The sequence below is a fragment of the Cupressus sempervirens genome, chromosome 5 (assembly GCF_028749045.1).
Source record: "Cupressus sempervirens isolate cs-2001-9-10 chromosome 5, ASM2874904v1, whole genome shotgun sequence".
NCBI classification, from domain to species: Eukaryota; Viridiplantae; Streptophyta; class Pinopsida; order Cupressales; family Cupressaceae; genus Cupressus; species Cupressus sempervirens.
Genome location: NC_143122.1, coordinates 88,766,835 through 88,785,923, shown reverse-complemented (window position 1 = coordinate 88,785,923; position 19,089 = coordinate 88,766,835). Strand labels below are relative to the sequence as shown.

Sequence of the window (19,089 nt, the reverse complement as noted above, 5' to 3'; positions counted from 1 at the left end):
AACTTTGAAATGAAGTTAATGGATATTGACACTAAACATTTGGGTATTCCTGAGTCAGAGTATTAATCCATTGTGAGGATGCCATCACAAGAGTTTTCTTGTATCTGCAAAGACTTGAGCACCATTGGTGACACAAGTATGATGTTGGGCCTATTTTGTATATTAAGTGAGATAGGAAAGGAATTTTACTTTGTTTAGATAATTTGTATCTATTTCAAGGTGCCAGGCTTTTGTACTTCCCTATTCTCATCTGCATTCTTGTAGAATTTGTCAAAAATGCCAGTTAAAATTGTCTTATCAAATTGTTCCTTTTATTGTTATGTTTGTAGTATAACAATTTTATTTAATAGGTGTGACTACCTTTGTGTTTGGGGAAGTACTGCAGAAATAGAAGCAATTTTGTGATTTTAAGCATTTATAGCTCATTTTACTTATCCCAGTTACCCTTTCTTTAGTTCATTCTTTTTTACCTCTATTAGACTACTTCTTTGTTTGCAAAGGAACTAAAGTGTTGATTGTTTTGATTTTGCTAGTATCTAAAATGAAATGTCTCATAGAGCCACACTTTGTTGGGGGCTATACTTGTACGAGTTTTGTTTGTTAGTTTGGGACATCATATTATGCATTGGATGAATCTAGTTTTTTATTTGTTTTATGTTAGTGAAATTTTTATTTGAATTGGTACCAAGATTTGTGAGAGGGTAGGAACATTAATGTTGTATGGTTATACAACCTTGATCATGCCTTGCCCTGTTGTTGATGTGGGAGTTTTTGAAGTTTTGGACACAAAAAAATGAGCTTTTTATGTGAGTTTTATATTTGAAAAATTTGCAGAGGTACTAATATATTGTTATTATTTTTCATGCAGTTGTTATTTCTATGACCAAGGAAGGGGTGAAGTTCTCTACCAAGGGTGATAATGGAAGTGTAAATAATGTTTGTAGGCAAAATACCTCAGTTGACAAGGTAACCACTTTCTAACTTTCCCACTTCCACAAAAAATCGAATGGCTTCAATTGGTGACATTTCATAATTCTTGATGAATAAGCAATATCGAATATATTTTGATTTATTTCCAAACCTACTTTAGGTAAAAAGAAAATGATGCCCAGTTCTGAAATTTGAGGGTCTTGAGTGCACAATTTTTGTTTCAGCCTAGTCTACAATATGGCACTATTTTTTAATCTTCTAATCTTGCATTTACTTTTGTATGCAACCATTAATATCTTCTTGTTTTAACTTCAGAACTACTCAATTTTTTTGTTGAAAATTTGACATACATTTTCAATTAGTTGGTAAAATGAATCAGAAATTTATTGGTTGTATTGCCAATCTATATCTCATAGAGCTTACTACTTGAATGTATTGGATTTATTGAAAAGATCTTCTAGAGTCTAAATGGGTTTACTACATGCTTGGAAATCTAAAACTACAACTACTTAGGGAAGAAATTAGACAACTCAATTATGTTAGAAAGGTGAAAAGTTGCAATATATGGAGTAATTTGCATCTTTCTAATGTCTTTTAATATCAGAACTTTGAAGCCAAATACATAAGTTATCAAGGTGGATATACAGATGGATATGGTACTTTTGAAGAATTCAGGATATAGATGTACTCTAAAAAGTGTATTTTGTTGGTGTGTTGCTTGCTTTCTCTGTCCACATGCCTCAATTTTAGATGTAACTAAATATGGTATGCAGCCTGAAATTGTGAGTTGCTCAGTGTCTCTCCTGAGTATCAAGGTATTAATGTGGGAAATGAAATCTTCTCTATTTGAATATCAACAGTAGCTTGGTTCATTGGCCTTCTTTAGTGTCAACATCACTAGGATGAATCTGGAAACTTAAAACTTAAATCAGGGACCAATACTCAACCTTTTTTCCAAAAGAACCAAGAATTGAACCATCTGAATACTTGTCATGCTTTCTTTGCCATGTATTATAAAAAAAATTGATCTATTTTTTTATCATTTACAGGGGACCAACAAACTAGCACATTATCATTTGCTTTGGTATGAGAACAAATTTACAGCTGATGGGTTGCAATCATTAACATACAATCTTTGTTACATGTATATCCTCTTTCATTAATTCTCTTGATTCTTTTTGTTATGCACAATGCATATCTTCTAGTGTAAATCCCTTTGCATTTAACTCTCTTGATTCAATTTTTTATGCACAGTGCATATCTGGGATTTTTCCAAGGAAGGTAAGAATATAAAGTCATGAATGAGCGGGCGTTGAACAGTGGATTTCATTGCTGTACATGGATTTGATGTGCTGTTATGACCACGGGCTCTTCTATCTCTCCTTTTTGCATACACAAATCAATGATAAAGAGAAACCAAGGGGCTACACAATGGAAGCTTTTGTTGAGTTGGGGGAATGGAATGGGAATTAAAAGTCATTAAATTTTGATTGATTATGTTATAATTTATCCTGCCACCTAGTTTTTCCCTTCATTCATTCATTTATGATTCAAGAGTGGATATATATTTTGTCTTTTGATGTGCCCTTGTGATCTATGTTTCTGCAGTGATCTTTTTCAATGGAGAAGGAAGAAAGGGAAAAGGAAAAGGAAGGGTCTTGTATACACTATGTAGTAGAAGTGTCTTACATACAATACTTTAGTTGCGAGTAGGAGCAGAAGGAGGCTAGGTCAGTCAGTAGTAGTGGTAGTAGTAGTTAATAGTACTAACTATACCAGTCAGTAGCTTGTAGCCTTTAGAGCTGATTTCTCCACACCAAAATCTGGACTTGTATAATTGAGCAGTCTTAGTTTCAATGTTTACAGCCCTAATCATGAACATTGATCAACATTGTGCACAAATTTGGCTTTTTAAAAAATGGTTAGTTGCTGATGTAAATAGATTTACTTTGCTCCTTATTTTATTTGTTTGAACTGATTGAGTTTATGATTTGAAATGAAGTGGGTAGGTTCCTTTTTATATGGCTATAGAGTCCAAAGTGTATTACTCAGAAAATAGATAAATTGAAATAATTCATATTAATTAAATCATCTCACTTCATTCACCAAATCAAAATTGATTCCTTAAATTTAGATCCTGCTTCTTCATTATTGCCTAGCAAATGCAAATGCTGCATGATATATTATATCCATCACACTATAGAAATTTGGTCTACCATTTAGAATCTAGGTAGTTCAACCAATTTTCCTTGTCGAAACTATGATGTGATTCAGAGCAGATGCATACATATGTTGTAGCTGTGGCATGTCTGAAGAAATATAATATTACTCAGCTTTTTTGCAAGTATGTGAGACTATCAGGGTTTGGTTTGCCTAATATATCTGAATTTTAGTAAAAGCAAGAAACAACTATATTTTAGTCCAAAATAAGCCTATTCATTTTGAAAGAAGTTTGGCTCGATGGTAATTTTGGACACTTTAAATATCATGTTTATGAAATTAATCTACAACAGTCTCAAAATATTAAGGGCATAGTGATTGTGTAGCTGCATCTAGCTTTCTTTGATTGGCAGGAGTTAAATTACATATGGTAGCAAAGACGCTTATAAGTAGAGTTATTTTGTCATGGTATTTTAATCATAGGGAAATAGGTTTATTAGTATTTTGATCCAATAATTTCTTCTTCTCTTTCTTGTAAGGTGTTCCTATTTGAGAACGTGTACCTCTCTATATTGTGCTGATATTGTAGTGATGAGCTATAAATGACAATCATTATCTAGTTATTGGGTACATTTGAATGCCTGGGGATTTTGACCATTCCATCCCTCTGTTATTAAGAGGGGGACCCTATCTATGATTTTGTTACCTTTTATAGATCTAGTGATTAGTACTCTTTATTATCATTTCATGATCACTAAGATATGATCACTTCTAGGCTTTGATGTAGGAAAGCATGTGATCTTCTCATTTAAGGCCTTTCTTACTTTACTATGCTAATTTATGCCAAATTTCTTTAAGGTTTGATATTGGTGGGAGATAGAGCAATGTGATGGGTCAAGAGGAAGAAGAGAAGAGAAGAGTTCAAGTATGCTTCAAATTCAAGCAGTTAATTTTATGTTTTTTTTTCTATTGTTGTACTTGAGATTGACAATAGTTGCCTTTTCAGGTAATTTCAAAGCTTCATTTGATTCTTCAGCCATTTCTCCTCAGAAGATTGAAGGAAGAGGTGGAACAAAACCTCCCAAATTTTTAAAAAAAATCTTGTATGCAAATATGATGGAACATCAAAAATAGATCCAAGAGAATTTAGTCAATAAAACTCTTGAGGCCCACATGCAAAGTAAGGCAGAGAGAGGTAGGGTAATGTGTTCTCTAATTTGGAAGAGTTATTTTATAGAGCTCGTGCATAAGTTTTGTTCCTTTATTAAATTGTACTATCAGCCACTTAGCCAGTCTTATTTTCTTGAATAGTAAAAGTTTGGTATGACTTCCTTCATCTATTTCAGGCATAGGCATCATAATAAAGCTAAACAATTTGATGATTCAATTGAGAAAGAACTGCAACCATCCTAATCTGTTGGAATCATAGTTTGATCAATCAAGTAAGGTTTTAATTAGTAACTGAGCATGGTTATTTTGAAACTAATTACTAGTGCGACAAATTGATTTAGTGTTATGTCTAACATTAAGCTTTCTCTTCAGTTGATTACCCACCAGTGGCTCAGTTGGTTCAGTAGTGTGGCAAATTTGGCTTGTTAGAAAAAATTATATTGCATTTGAAAGCTCAAAAACATAAGGTACCAATAACAATTTGCATTATTTAACCTTCATTTTTACTATGCCCTTAAGTTTCTTATACTAATTTCAAGTAACACAAAAATCAAGATAAGAGTTTGCTCGATGTTCTCAAGTTCTGTGTGCTTCTGCATTTTAGGGCATGCACTTTGTAGTTTCTAAGCATGATTTTTTGATGGTGCCAAAATTGTACATTGATTATAGATTTTGATATTTTCTCAATGGACGAAAGTTCTAGACTTGCTGGAATACTATCTTTAAGCATGTGCAATTTTCTTACAAATTCTTCTTTAACGTCTTTTTCAATACAAATCAATGATATTAATGATCTAGAAAGCAAATTTCATATCTTTTTGTTAAGCACATGAGCTAGTGGGCTTGGGATCAATCTCACTGCTACAGATACCTGTATCATTTATGACAGTGACTGGGTAAGATATAAGTTTACATCTTATCATATTAGTTTCATTGTGGTATGCATTTTTAATGCATGTTTACAGAGTAGAACAAATTATTTATTATGCAGGAACTTTTTTTATGAACTTGCATTGAATTTTGTTTGTATGTATTTATTGTAATTATATCAATATAATAAGTTTGATTATGCAGAATCCTCAAATGGATTTGCAAGAAATGGACCGGTGTCATAGGATTCGACAAACAAAGCCTCTACATGTCTATAGGCTTATCACAACTCATTCTGTGGAGGTAAGGATTGTTTGTTCAACTATTGGAGACTACTGGGAAACTCTGGTTGGTGGAATTCTTATGAAGAGGGGTGGAAAATTTGTAGGTCTGTGGTATTTCCAAAGGTCTCTTTTATTATGCTTGTAAATCTAGATTGTGACTTAGGCATATATCATTGGTAAGTTTCTCTTGTAACATCTATGATGTTTGTAATTGAAAAATAATTGAAACTTCTCAAAGAATGGTTAAAAATTCCCAAAGGTCTCTTTTATTATGCAGGTTACTATGAGATCTGGTAGTGCAAGTTAACACAAGCAAAAAATTGCTTGCGAACATTTAGGGAATAATAAATGCCACAGTTATGGAATGTTAGGATATGTGGTACATTTTGCAAGTCCTTGTTATAAATTGACCTCTAATGAAATTAGGTGCTATCCTTGAGAGAAATCTCAAGATTTCTTGGAGCATTGATATGGGAATTATATGATGCCCAGTTCTAAAATTTGAGGGTCTTGAGTGCACAATTTCTATTTCAGCCTGGTCTGCAATATGGCACTATTTTTTAATATTCTAATCTTGCATTTAATTTTGTATGCAACCATTAATATCTTCTTGTTTTAACTTGAGAACTATGCAGTTTTTGTGTTTGAAAATTTTACATACATTTTCAATTAGTTGGTAAAATGAATCAGAAATTTATTGGTTGTATTGCCAATCTATATCTCATAGAGCTTACTACTTGAATGTATTGGATTTATTGAAAAGATCTTCTAGAGTCTAAATGGGTACTACATGCTTGGAAATCTAAAACTACAACTACTCAGGGAAGAAATTAGACAACTCAATTATGTCACAAAGGTGAAAAGTTGCAATATATGGAGTAATTTGCATCTTTCTAATGTCTTTTAATATCAGAACTTTGAAGCCAAATACATAAGTTATCAAGGTGGATATACAGATGGATATGGTACTTTTGAAGACTTCAGGACATAGATGTACTCTAAAAAGTGTATTTTGTTGGTGTGTTGCTTGCTTTCTCTGTCCACATGCCTCAATTTTAGATGTAACTAAATATGGTATGCAGCATGAAATTGTGAGTTGCGCAATGTCTCTCCTAAGTATCAAGGTATTAATGTGGGAAATGAAATCTTCTCTATTTTAATATCAATAGTAGCTTGGTTCATTGGCCTTCTTTAGTGTCAACATCACCAGGATGAATTTGGATAATTTTTGAGAAAATTTGTAATTTGATCATATAGTAATTTTGTTTTAAAAGATAAAAATTTTTAAAACAATTTTCATTCATTCTTGTTATTCTGCAGGATAAGGATTCCCTATCTATTCCAATGGGGAGTGCACATATTTGATGCCAGACAAGCATTTGCAATGATGGCTTCTACTTTTGTCTCACTCTTTGAGGTTAGCTTGTCAAATTCCAAATTTCAGTCTTCATATTTAATTGTTTTTGTAGTTGCTGACTACTTTGTTAATTATCCATATGCTGCAAAGTGTATTGATTGTTGTGCTTTGAATTGGCTTTGTATTGATTGTTGTGCTTTGTATCCATATGCTACAAAGAATAAATAATAAATATTTTGTTGCATGTTGTAGTTGCTACTAGCCTGGTGGACATGTATGCAAGTTGTGGAAGAATACACATGGCATGTATGTGTGTGTGTATGTATGCATGTTTTTTTATGCATGTCCATATATAATATCTATATGTATGTATATAGTTGTGTGTGTACATGGATGTATACAATTTTTAATGGAATACCTCAAAGAAATGTGGTTTTATAGCATTCCATAATTGTAGGATATGCACAAATTGGCATATATATGTGGATACATGCATGCACTACAATTATCACATGTACATATGTAGAAACTTGATTTTACATGCATGCACTACAATTGTTTGAAACCTGATTTTATTTGAAAATGAAATTGCTTGAAACCATAAAAAAATCTGTGCAAAAACACCATCAATTACACCCTAAGAACACTATAACCCTTGTTGCATTTGAGCAACACAATTTGTGGCACCTTGCACCTTGATGGCTCTCATGGGCTCCTCTGGCTCTAGAAAACCTACTCTCTTGGATGCCCTTGTAGGTAATATCAATTGGGTTTCCATTTCCCATCAAGTAGATGATGAATTTCATATTTGATTTGTGATTCATGAAGCTTTTTAGATGTTGTAGTGCCTACCCCTAGTTTACATTTTCGAGCTACATTTATGATATGATTGCCAAACTCTTTTAGGCCAATTTATGTTTGATGAGTAGTATTATTATTTTAGAGATTATCAGATGATGTTTACACTCAGTTTATTATATGATGAGATTACTTGGTACTCTATATTTCATGCATGTATGATGATTATTCAATGGTTTTAGTTATCGATGATGATTAGTTAGATGGTTCATTATTCCATGTGTTTCTTATGGATACTTACCCCATACTGCATGTGTATGGTGTGTGTGCTGTTTTATTTATGTATGGTGTTTCTGATATGGTTAAGGAAGGGAGTCGTAATCACCTGCTAGTCGGGATCTACACGATGCACCACTTCTTGCCATTGTCTGTTTAGCTTAGAATATTGTGTTTGTACATGCGTGGATTTTATGCAAGTTGCAGGTACCGGGTATGAACTTCCCTGAATTGTCAGGATGAGCGTACCCTATCACACTATCTCAATGGTAAGAGAGGGGAGATAAACTCTTAAGTCCAAATCCTTAACCCTTTAGCCAATTGTCCTAATTGAAAATTAGGACAAGTATCTGAGTTAAGTACCCTCCGAATGCATCAAATGATGTAATTTCGTGATTATAACCCTTTTGTTTGATTTGGTATGTATTTTTCTATGATGGGTTTTCATATGTTTCTTTATGAGTCCTTGGTGTATTTTTCTATTAATTAAGTCTAATTAAAAAGACTAATTAATGATTTAATTTAATAAAGAATTATTATGATATCTTTATATTTTTAATTAATTAATTAATTTAATAAAAGAATTAAAGTTGGAGATTAAAGTTCAAGATATATTTAGAACAGGATAATATTTATTTAATTTAATAATAATATATTTGGAGTTCATTTTTAAATAAATGCTAAATATTATTGTTATTTAAATTAATTAAATATGTTATCAATTAAGTTCTAAAATAAATTAAAAGTTGAAAGATATTAATTTATTAAGAATTCTAGATCGCATGATCTAAACATGAGTTAAAATTAAGAATTTAAATTAAAAGATTAAATTATAAAAATTAATAATGTTATTTTAATTTCTTAAAAGTACACATCATATTTAAAGTAATAAATTAAGAATTGAAGTCAAGTGAAATTTTAAATAAAGTTATTTAATCATTCAACTTAATGTGCATGAAAGTTGAATGCAAAAGAATTAGAAAAGATAATAAAAGTTAATTTGGAGTTAACTGAGTTGTGCAAAGAGTCTTCTCGGGTAAACGCACAATTAGTGCCCCGACTTGAGGAGAAATTGCTTATCACAACTTTGGGGGTTCATTTTTGAGAGAGAGGAATTTGGTCAAAAATTTTTGGGGGACAATTTTTGGAAGCAAATTTCAGAAGGCTGATATGAAGAAAGTCTTGGAGGGGAAGGTTATTGAGAGGAGTGAATTTGCATACAGTTCCTGGAGATTGCATAATAGCATCAGGATCAGGTAGGGTCTTGTGTTTTGACTATCCATTAAATATGCAATTATCCCTTCCTGTCTTCTTCGTGTCTGGGGTTTGTAGATCTAAATTCTTTGTGATGAAAGTTTTAAGAGTTCGATACTGTGAATTTATTAATTTCTCTTCAATAATTTCTGTATCCATGGAGACTGGATGAATTATTAGAACCCTTGTTTTCTTGATTTAGAAATTAACATTTAATTTAGTAGGGGTTTTGATTTTTTTTAAATTGAAAAGTTCTAGATAAATAAATAAAAAAAAATTTAAAAAAATTAAAAAAATAAATATATATATATAAATATATATATTTATATATTACATATTCATCCTTTGGAAGAAATTATTTTTATTAAAAATTAAATAAAATTAATTTTTAAAATAAAACTTATTTTATTTATATTAAAATAAAATAAAACAAAATATAATAATATATATAGTGGGGGGGGAGGGAATCACCCCGTACTCGCCCCCCACTGTCGGAGGCCGACAGTACTTGCGTCGCAGGTACTACGACGGCAGGTATAGAGTACCTGCCGCCGCAGGCCCTGTGACTGCAGGCCTGCGGCCAAAGCCGACGGGCTATAAACGTTGAGTGATAAAAGAAAAAATATAAAATTTCGATTTCGATTTCGTTTTTTTTTTTTAATTTATATAATTTTTAATTTATTAAAACAAATTTTATTTATTTAGAATTTTCAAATAATAAAATTATAATATATTTAATTTTATAATAGTTTAAACTTTATTAATATTTAATAAATAAATATTAAATACATAGATATAGTTGTAAATTTTAATTTATTAATAATTTTGCTTAAATATTAATAAATTAACAATTAATGGTTAGATTAAAATAAGTAATTAGATCAAATGAATATTGATTAATTTAATTAAAATTAGTTTAATTAAGTTAATTAATAATGAATTTTATTTGACTAAATTATAAATTTGGATATTGATTTAATGAAAGTTATTATAGAAATGGGTTATTCGTAAAAGGGTAGTTGTGAAAACTTTGTTACTTGAATTCGACATTAAACTAAAACATAAACCTTACCTTAACTCAAATAATATACTTTCAGATCCAATCTCTGAGACTTTGATGTTGTCTTTGTACTTTGAATGTTTTGGGGTTGGTTTAGCGTTGACCAGTTCAGGTTGTTACCAGAGGCTCGGGGTTGTGAATGTGATGTCATGATGATTTGGTCTCGATCTTTCTTAACTTGACCATGGTAATTTGATGAAGTGCTCTATGACATGATTGTGTTTACTGTTTGTTATTGCTTTCCATTTTCCTTGTGTAAAGCTGAGGTGTATGTATTTGAGAATACCTAACTTAACCATTTTTGAGTCTTGATCAGTTATATTTGTTAACCATTTCTGAGTCTCGATCAGTTATACTTGTATTACTTTCTGGTTGCTCATTAGAGAACCATTGGATTTTGTGACTTATCATTGATGCCTTCAGTTGCTGATAGAGGACTGTCGTGATTACATGATTACTATTTGATGTTATCCGTTGCTCATGAAGAACTGATGTAATTTTGTGGATTATCTTTTTATGATTTTTTTCAGTTGCTTGTATAGGACTGAGGTGGTTTTATTATGATTCCTTGATTTACGAGTTCATGAGCTAGAGTAGGTTATCTATGTGTAGAGTCGGGGAGTGGCTTGCAATGGGGGTCGGAGCCCTAAGAGGCTACCTTGAGAAACCCATTGTAAGTCATTTTTAATAAGTGAAAACATTTACACTAAATGAGAGAAAATGAACCTAACAAGATAATTGTATGTTCTCTCCCATGCCATGAGTGCTAGTACAGACTAGGATGGGGTAGAGAGAACGCTTGGTTACGACCTTGCATTCCATAGTATGCCTCGTCAGTACGAGAGGATACTAGTGGCCGCAGGATCAGTAGGGACCCTGGATTCCTAAGGGATTGCTCGGGTAACTTCTACGTGACTTTTGCGATGACACTTTCCCACTTGCATATTAGGTTTCCTACGTGTCTTGTGGTACCTCTGGGATTTAGATGTTGATCTTTTTAGGAACCCTTGAGTTAGCATACTTATAGGATTTCCTGGACTTAGAGAGTATTTATGATTATAGGTTTTGTTATCCTATTTGGGACTTGAGACTATCTCCTCAGCGCGGTGGGAGTGGACCATTTAGGTTCCACGTGGTCGGGTGGTAGTGCTTTTACTCTTACCATTGAGATCCATTCCGTGGTCACCGTGGCTGGAGTATTCGTGATTGGCATTTACCTTCACTATGTTCTTGGATTATTATGATGGATGGTTAGATTTTATGATAGATGTTTTATCATTATGGATGTATGGATGTATCATGTATGGTGAATAGTTTCATATATTTTTACTATACTTTGTATCATGGATTTAAGGATGTTGTATATTGATCTTTACATATGTATATTCTTTTAAGCCTTTCATACGCTGTGACTTGTACAGTGGATGATTGAGCATTCCGAATTAATTTGCCAAGAGGCATTCGAAACAAATGTATAATATGGAAATGGGACTTCTGATTATTCTATCATATTTATGTGGTATTTGTTAGACTTAGAATTAATTAAATTTAAACGTGACTCAACGTCTTGGGATCTTTAAGAAATGTAACTTGCAATGTATGTTTGTCGATGATTACATGTTATTGCTTCCGCTACTATGTGTTTGATGTGTATGTCATACTTTCTTACTTTTAAAAAAAAAAATGTTTAGCAAACTTAGTGAAACTTTAGGTTAATTCTTTTGGATCCCTTGGCGGGGCGTTACAGATGTTTGATTTGTGTTGTGGAAATCAGGTAGATTGGCAGCTAATGCATTTCAGTCTAGATCTATCAAGCTGAATGGCCAAAAGCAAAAGCTCTCCTTTGGAACAACTGTATGATTTAAATAAAGAACTATTTTTTGGGTGAATTGTTGATGTTTGATATTATATTCTTACATGGGTGTTGTTTTCCTCTCCTCTTTTTTCTTGTAGGCATATTTAACTCAAGATGATACTCTAATTGGGACCTTGACGGTGAGAGAAAGCATAGCATACTCTGCTCGTGTAAGGCTCCCTAATAAAATGTCCTGGTTAGAGAAATCAACACTAGTAGAGTTTACACTTGTGGAAATGGGTCTTTAGGAATGTGCCAACACTCCCATAGGAATCTGGCACCTGGGGGGAATCGGTGGTGGAGAAAAGAGAAGAGTGAGTATTTCCTTAGAAATTCTAATGAGGCCAAGGTTGCTATTTCTGGATGAACCAACAAGTGGCTTAGATAGGTAAGAATCTTTTTAAATTGGTGGCAGATATTGAATCCATCATCAAGGTTTTTGTTTGTTAGAAGTTTTGTGGATGTTCCTCAGATGATACCATTAGTTCAAATTCATCTGACAAGGAACCTTTCAACCCAATGACAGTTGGTTGAATTGTTTATATTGTGAAGTCTTATATATGTAAGAGGGAGCTGCTATTACAAATATAGAAGATAGAGTCGAGTGTATGGACTGGTGTCATACCACAAGCAATAAAACTTTAATTTCTACAAGATTTCCTTGATCCTTTGGAGTCTCAAATCAAATTGGTTTCCTCTATTAATGCATTGATAGGAGTTATTAAACAGCCACATTTCTAATTGATGTTTTCCACATTGTGTTAAACTTGTTGCTGCACCAATTGCAGAACCAGTGACTTCTTTTATCTATTTACTTGCTACAATAGAATTTAAGAATAATGGAAATCATTCCATGATTATGGGGGCTCGATATTCATGGAATGATCAAAATTGACATGTATTATAAGTTACTTCAACAATGGCCCTTCCTGTGAACTTGTTGTCTAAAACCTTTCTAATGAGATAATGTGTTATGAGCTCTTCATCAGTGGGATGGAACATGAATCTAAGAGGCAGTTCTGCATCACCCATATCATGATTGTAACTAAAGTTAAGAGTCTCTATTATTGAATTCTCTTCCCTATCACCCATATTCATTTCCTTTGCTATTCATGCTTCACATGGGAGTCTTTTTATATGATGATTTATCGTCAATCATGTCCATTCGCTACCAAACAATTCATATTCTACAATTTGAGACGTTGGAACTTTTGTGGATGTGCAAGCCATCGAAACATACTACAGAGAGGATGATGAACTTATTCTCAACTGTCAGACTTAGGCAAGTGATACAAAATGTAGAATCTTAACATATGGTTGTTCAAATTCTGTATCTCCTAAATGATTTCCTTTTAGCATATAACTTGATGTGCATAGTTGCCAAGTTTGCTTATTGTATTGAGCATATTAATGAAGAAGCATATTAGTTACTGTTGGTGTTTATGATAGTTTAATTAGTTACTGTTGATGTTTTTTAGGCATTCTATAAAATAGTTCACATGCCTTACGTATGATTTGACATTTTGCATGCATCCTGCACTCTCTCATTCGGCTGATAATGGTAAAAACACACAAAATCAAATAAAAAATGAACTTGCATTACAAATGGATTGTGGAAATCCGATATTGTTAATTTTGCATGCATGTCTACCAGGACAATCACAACTTAAACATATTTATTTAAGTTGTGATTGTCTTGGTAGACATGCATGCAAAATTAACAATATCAGATTTCCACAAGCCATTTGTAATGCAAGTTTGTTTTGGATTTGATTGTGTGTGTTTTTTAGCATCATTATTTCAGAGAACTCTTTGTAATCCATCATCAGCCAGATGAGAGAGTGCAAATGCATGCAAAATGTCATATCACATGCAAGACATGTGAACTGTTTTATAGAATGCTTGAAAAAAAAATTACACCCAGGCATTGGTAGAAATTTCTAACTTCATTGGTCAAAATTTCTACCTTCATTGGTCAATTTTTTCTACCTTCATTGGTCAAAATTTCTACCTTCATTGGTCAAAATTTCTACCTTCATTGGTCAAATTTTTTACCTATATTGGTCAAAATTTCTACCTTTATTGGTCAAAATTTTCTACCTTCATTAGTCAAAATTTTGACCAATTCCTAACAAAACTTGCGCCATGGCTCTGGAAGGTTTTAGACCAATTTATTGGTTGAAATTTCAACCAACCAATAGGTTGGTCAAAATATGGACTGAAAAAATTCCGACCAATGGGTTGGATGAATTTGGTCAAAATTTGGGTCAAAATTTTGACCAATAATGTTCGAAAAATGGCCTCAAATGTACTAGTGTGTACATCTATCACTATTCATTGTCTTTGTGACTGATAAATATGGATATCTTTTAAGCACATCAAATAATATGTGACTGAAATCTAAACACACTATTCTTAGTCCTCTTGATCTTTTCAAGGTTCTTAAGTAGTTGCATTCTTTGAATTTTACTAAGGTTTACATGTTCCTTCTCAATAAATATCTTATAGGCTACAAAAATGAATTCAACTAACATTTCAACAATTTTTGAGCTTGCACATGTAGAGTAGGTGATAATTTTACTTAGAAATCTTACATCATCTTGCCTAATGGTGCTAATCACGATGGCCTTTCCATTATACAGTATAACTTTTAGCTTTCTTCTTAACCATTTTCTCACCTATAGATACAATGCTTTGTTTACTAAGACCAACTACCTCATGAATAAGGTTGATAGAAATATCAACTATACTATCTTGCATCCATAATTTCCCATCATGCATTCTACTTAATATGATTTTTTTCCACTCATCTATGTCCAATTCTCTATAGAAATGGTATTTGAACAGGTCTAATTCCTTCAAGTGTTCAAATCTAGGTTTAATAGTCATATCATGATTGAAAACTAATTCCATATCCTTGTTCATGTATTCACTCCCAATAGATTCAAATTTACTATTAAGTTAACTTCCTATATCTTCCAAATATACTACATTGTTCAGAGTAATGGATAATGCTGAGTTAGGGTTTCCTTCTACGAGTTCCATGGAAACAACTTTCAACTTATCTCTATCCTCATTCTCAACATTGTGCACTACTAACATATCCATGATTCTATCAAATATGAGCCTTTACCAAATAAATTTGTGTAAAAATGATAAAATACCTCTTTTTAGAAATAGGGTTTTCTTTGAAATTGCCTTGACAAGTCACTTTTGAGTTCTTTCTACCTTAGATGTATTTGCAATGAAGTGAAAATCAAGTTTGTACTCCATCTATTCCATCAACTTGACCTTGCATTAATTGTGTACTTTGCAAACATGAAAAAGTTGTCAATTACATTTTATAATCAAGTAACTAGTCAAGATCATCTATGTGATCTTTAGATGCCACCTGAGGTTTTCCATAGCCTCCTTTGATCATGAAAAAACTCCACAAGACTTTACTTCATGAAATTCTCTGGAAAAACATAGTTTTCATCTTTTGCTACAGAATTAATTTTCTCTATAATACAAGTAACTCTTAATTCCTTTATAACTTGTTTAGGTAAGCTCCAAATTACAATTGAGTTTAGGTATCATCTAAACTTATCTTGATATACCTTTTTCCAACTTCACAACCTCTAATTCAATCTCTGAATGAAGTTTTCAAAATCTGTGAACAAGCTTAATTAAATTTAATTGAATCAAACTTGATAATTGACTTCGATCTTGCTATGTCACAATCATCTAACTTATCTTTTGAGATGTCCAATCCTTTTTCAAATGCCTCATTGAGTTCTTCTCAAATTTCACTTACTACATTCCTTTGTTTCTCATTATCTTTGTTAGTTCCAAATTTCCTTTCATGGTTCCTTATGTCATTTCTGACATTTCTTCCATCATTCCTTTTGTTTTTGAATTTTCTTCAATTGTTCCTTCTATATCTGAAATTTTTGTCCATGTTGTAATGCTTTGTTGTATGTCTTAAGTTGTTACATAACTGACATACCGGTGTTCTACTTCTAGGATTTTTTTGTTCATCAGGTGCATGAAAATTCCAAGCTATGTATCTAGAGTTGTTACACTTATAGCACAAGATTTTTCTTTTGTCTTCATAAGGTTTTCATTCTCTCGATGTTCTTTCATTAGATCTTCTATCTATAGGGTTAGTATTTCTAGACATTCTACTATTTCTTCTATCATTATCATATTTTTGTTTCCTACAATCAATTGCTTTATGACCCATACCATGACAATTATGACAATAAAAATTGTTAACATGATTAAATGACTTGTTTGTACAATCTCTTTTCATATGACCCATTTCATTACATGAAAAACACTTACCTCTAAATTCATACCTAGTTTCCTTAGGAGATTCCACTTGATTTGATTCATCTAAAATTCAACTTCCTTGTCTCATGAAACTTCTTCAAGTTTGTTGGAAGATTGACTATATTCAATATTATCATCAAATTTTCCTTTTTCTTTTAGATCTAATCTAATCTCAGGTTTCTTTGCAGACATGTTTAATAGATAGCCAAGACCAATCTTATCATAATCAGGTCTCTCTATTGACATTTAATCATAAATATTTTCTCTAATAAAATAAAGCTTCTCATGTTGTTTCTTGCACTGAGTTAATTTTCCTTTCACAATAGTATTGTATTTGTAAGGTTCTTCATGATCATCTTTCAATGTTTCAAATTCATATGTCTTCTTTGCTAAACTTTCTCTAAGATTTTCATTCTTAGCCTTCAAATCAGATTCAAATTTTTTAGGATCATTTCTCAAAGTCAACTTTAGATTTGTAATCTTCAATTCACACTTCAAGATCATTAATTTTATCTTCAGCTTTGAATAGTCACCATCACTAGTTTTAATTTGGAGTCTTCATATATGTATTTTAGCTTATCTCTTTCTTTAGTAAGGAGATCAATTTGTTCAAGTGCCTCTTCAAGGTTTTCATTAACTATTCCATATCCAGAAGGATCTTACTGAAGTTGGGATTATTGAGAGGGGTGAAAATTAGTAATATACAAACATTAGTCACCAATTGGATATTATTTCTTACTTTAAACCATACATAACAAAGTAATAAAGTAATGTTGAATAGTAATAGAAATCATACACAAAGATAACTAATAACACCATATTTTTTTAACTAGGGAAACCTTGGACAAGGGAAAACCCCAGTGGGGATGATACCTACTAGACAATATACTGATATATAAAAGTTGCTTATTAGAGGATGGACCCTATTAGGAGTCAATGAGAAAACTTAGTATAAGGAGTCCTTGTTAGGAGATTCTAGCCCAATTAGGAGTTGTAGTATAGTAGATGAAGGATTATCTTATTGGATACAATTGTCTATTTGTGTGTTGTCTTTGATGTTACACAACTATAATATTAGTTGGCAGATAATGCTTACCAAGCTCATCTGGTTAGCAAGGAAATTTTCCTTGTCTATCGAGCATTCCTGGAGATTACTCTATGAAGATAGTGCTTATCGAGCTCACTCAAGAGTCGAAGAAAATTATGGAAAAAAGTAATGTTGATAGAGTTCTCATGGTTAATGAAAGAAAGTTTTTCAGACTCAGTGTTCCTTGAGTTCACTCAGTTTCCAAAGGATTTTGCAAGTTCACAGTGTTAACCAAGCATCTGATGGTCAACATAGGAAATCATTTCAGGATTAGTGTTTACTGAGCAAGGTTGGCTAGAGAAGGATTTTGTTATTTTGGGATATCAAGTTTAATTATTTCAAGTATTGATTCTAGCTGATTGTGGTAATGTTTATTGATCATTATAAGATGTAAATGAGCTGACTTGATAATCTGAATGGTATAAATGAAAGGTCAAGTTGAGATTATAATTTAATGAGTGAGTATGCAAGTGTATTCATTGTCTGGAGAGGAAAGTGTGAGTGAATTTGAAGGATGGTCAGATATCCTTGAGGAGAAACAAAGTTATATTCGATCAGGAAGGATCTAGTGTGAAGCAGAACATAGATCTATAAGTAGCAATTTAGTTGCATCTCATTTAGGTCATTTCATTGTTACTTTCTTACCATTGTAGTAGTGATTCCAAAATATCTTAGTAGAGTTGGTTTAATAGCCAGTTGTAAATCCTCTAACAAAGTGATAGTTCCATTGAATTGTTCTAAAGACCTCTTGCAAGGCCACTCCTAATAGGGTGATTAAATCCTCTAACAAGGTCACACCTAACAGTGTGTTTTGTATCCTTTAACCAGGTTGGATCCTAATAGGGCTTACTTCAAAAGAGTGAAAATCAATAGCTAGTTACTTGGTGGTTTTTCCCATATTGGGTTTCCATGTTAAATTTGGTGTCTCATGTGTTCATGTTATTTCTTTTGTGCTTGCATGATAATCACTGTGAATGTTTATGATCTATTAATTTATAACATACACTACATTTATTGAGTTACAACATTTTAATTATGTTTACTGAGTGACAATAGTAAATAGTTTTATTAGACATCTAAAAGATCTATGAAAATATTTTTGTGGTAACTGATTCACCCCCACCTCTTAGTTACCCTATCTATATTTCCAAAAATTCGTATCAGAGATTTTGGCGCTTGCAGGAAAGGTTTTAAGGACCTAAGCTAAAGGCCAGGATATCTTATAAGAGAGAAATTCCAAGGCTTAATAGAGATAACTTTTCAGCATGACAGGGACTCATGAGACTTCATCTGGCTTCCATTGGTGATTTAGGATTGAAATACCTTGATGAAGAATACACAACTCCTTCTAGTACATTATCTGTTGGTGACATTACTAAGAAAAAGACTCATAACACCATGATGATAGACATTGCACCTACTCTAAGCTATGAGGAATTTGATGATATCAAGGATTGCAAAGTTGCCTTTGAAATGTGGAACAAGCTAAAATATATCTATGGTAATGATGAAAATGTGAGGAGAGCCAAAGCAAAAAGTCTTAGATGACAATTTGATCAGATGAGAATGAGAGAGGATGAAAGCATTGTGAAATATGTTGAAAGGATCAAAGCTTCTAGAGGAGAGCACAGGGAAGAAACTATTGTAAGTTCTTAGAACATTGCTTCCCATTTA

At 32.3% G+C, this 19,089-nt stretch overlaps 1 pseudogene; it reads left to right on the top strand.

The window, feature by feature from the left end:
• The first annotated feature begins 3,979 nt into the window (after positions 1-3,979).
• The window catches only part of LOC149554681 (chromatin remodeling protein DDM1-like), a 65,254-nt pseudogene continuing 50,144 nt past the window's right edge, over positions 3,980-19,089 (top strand).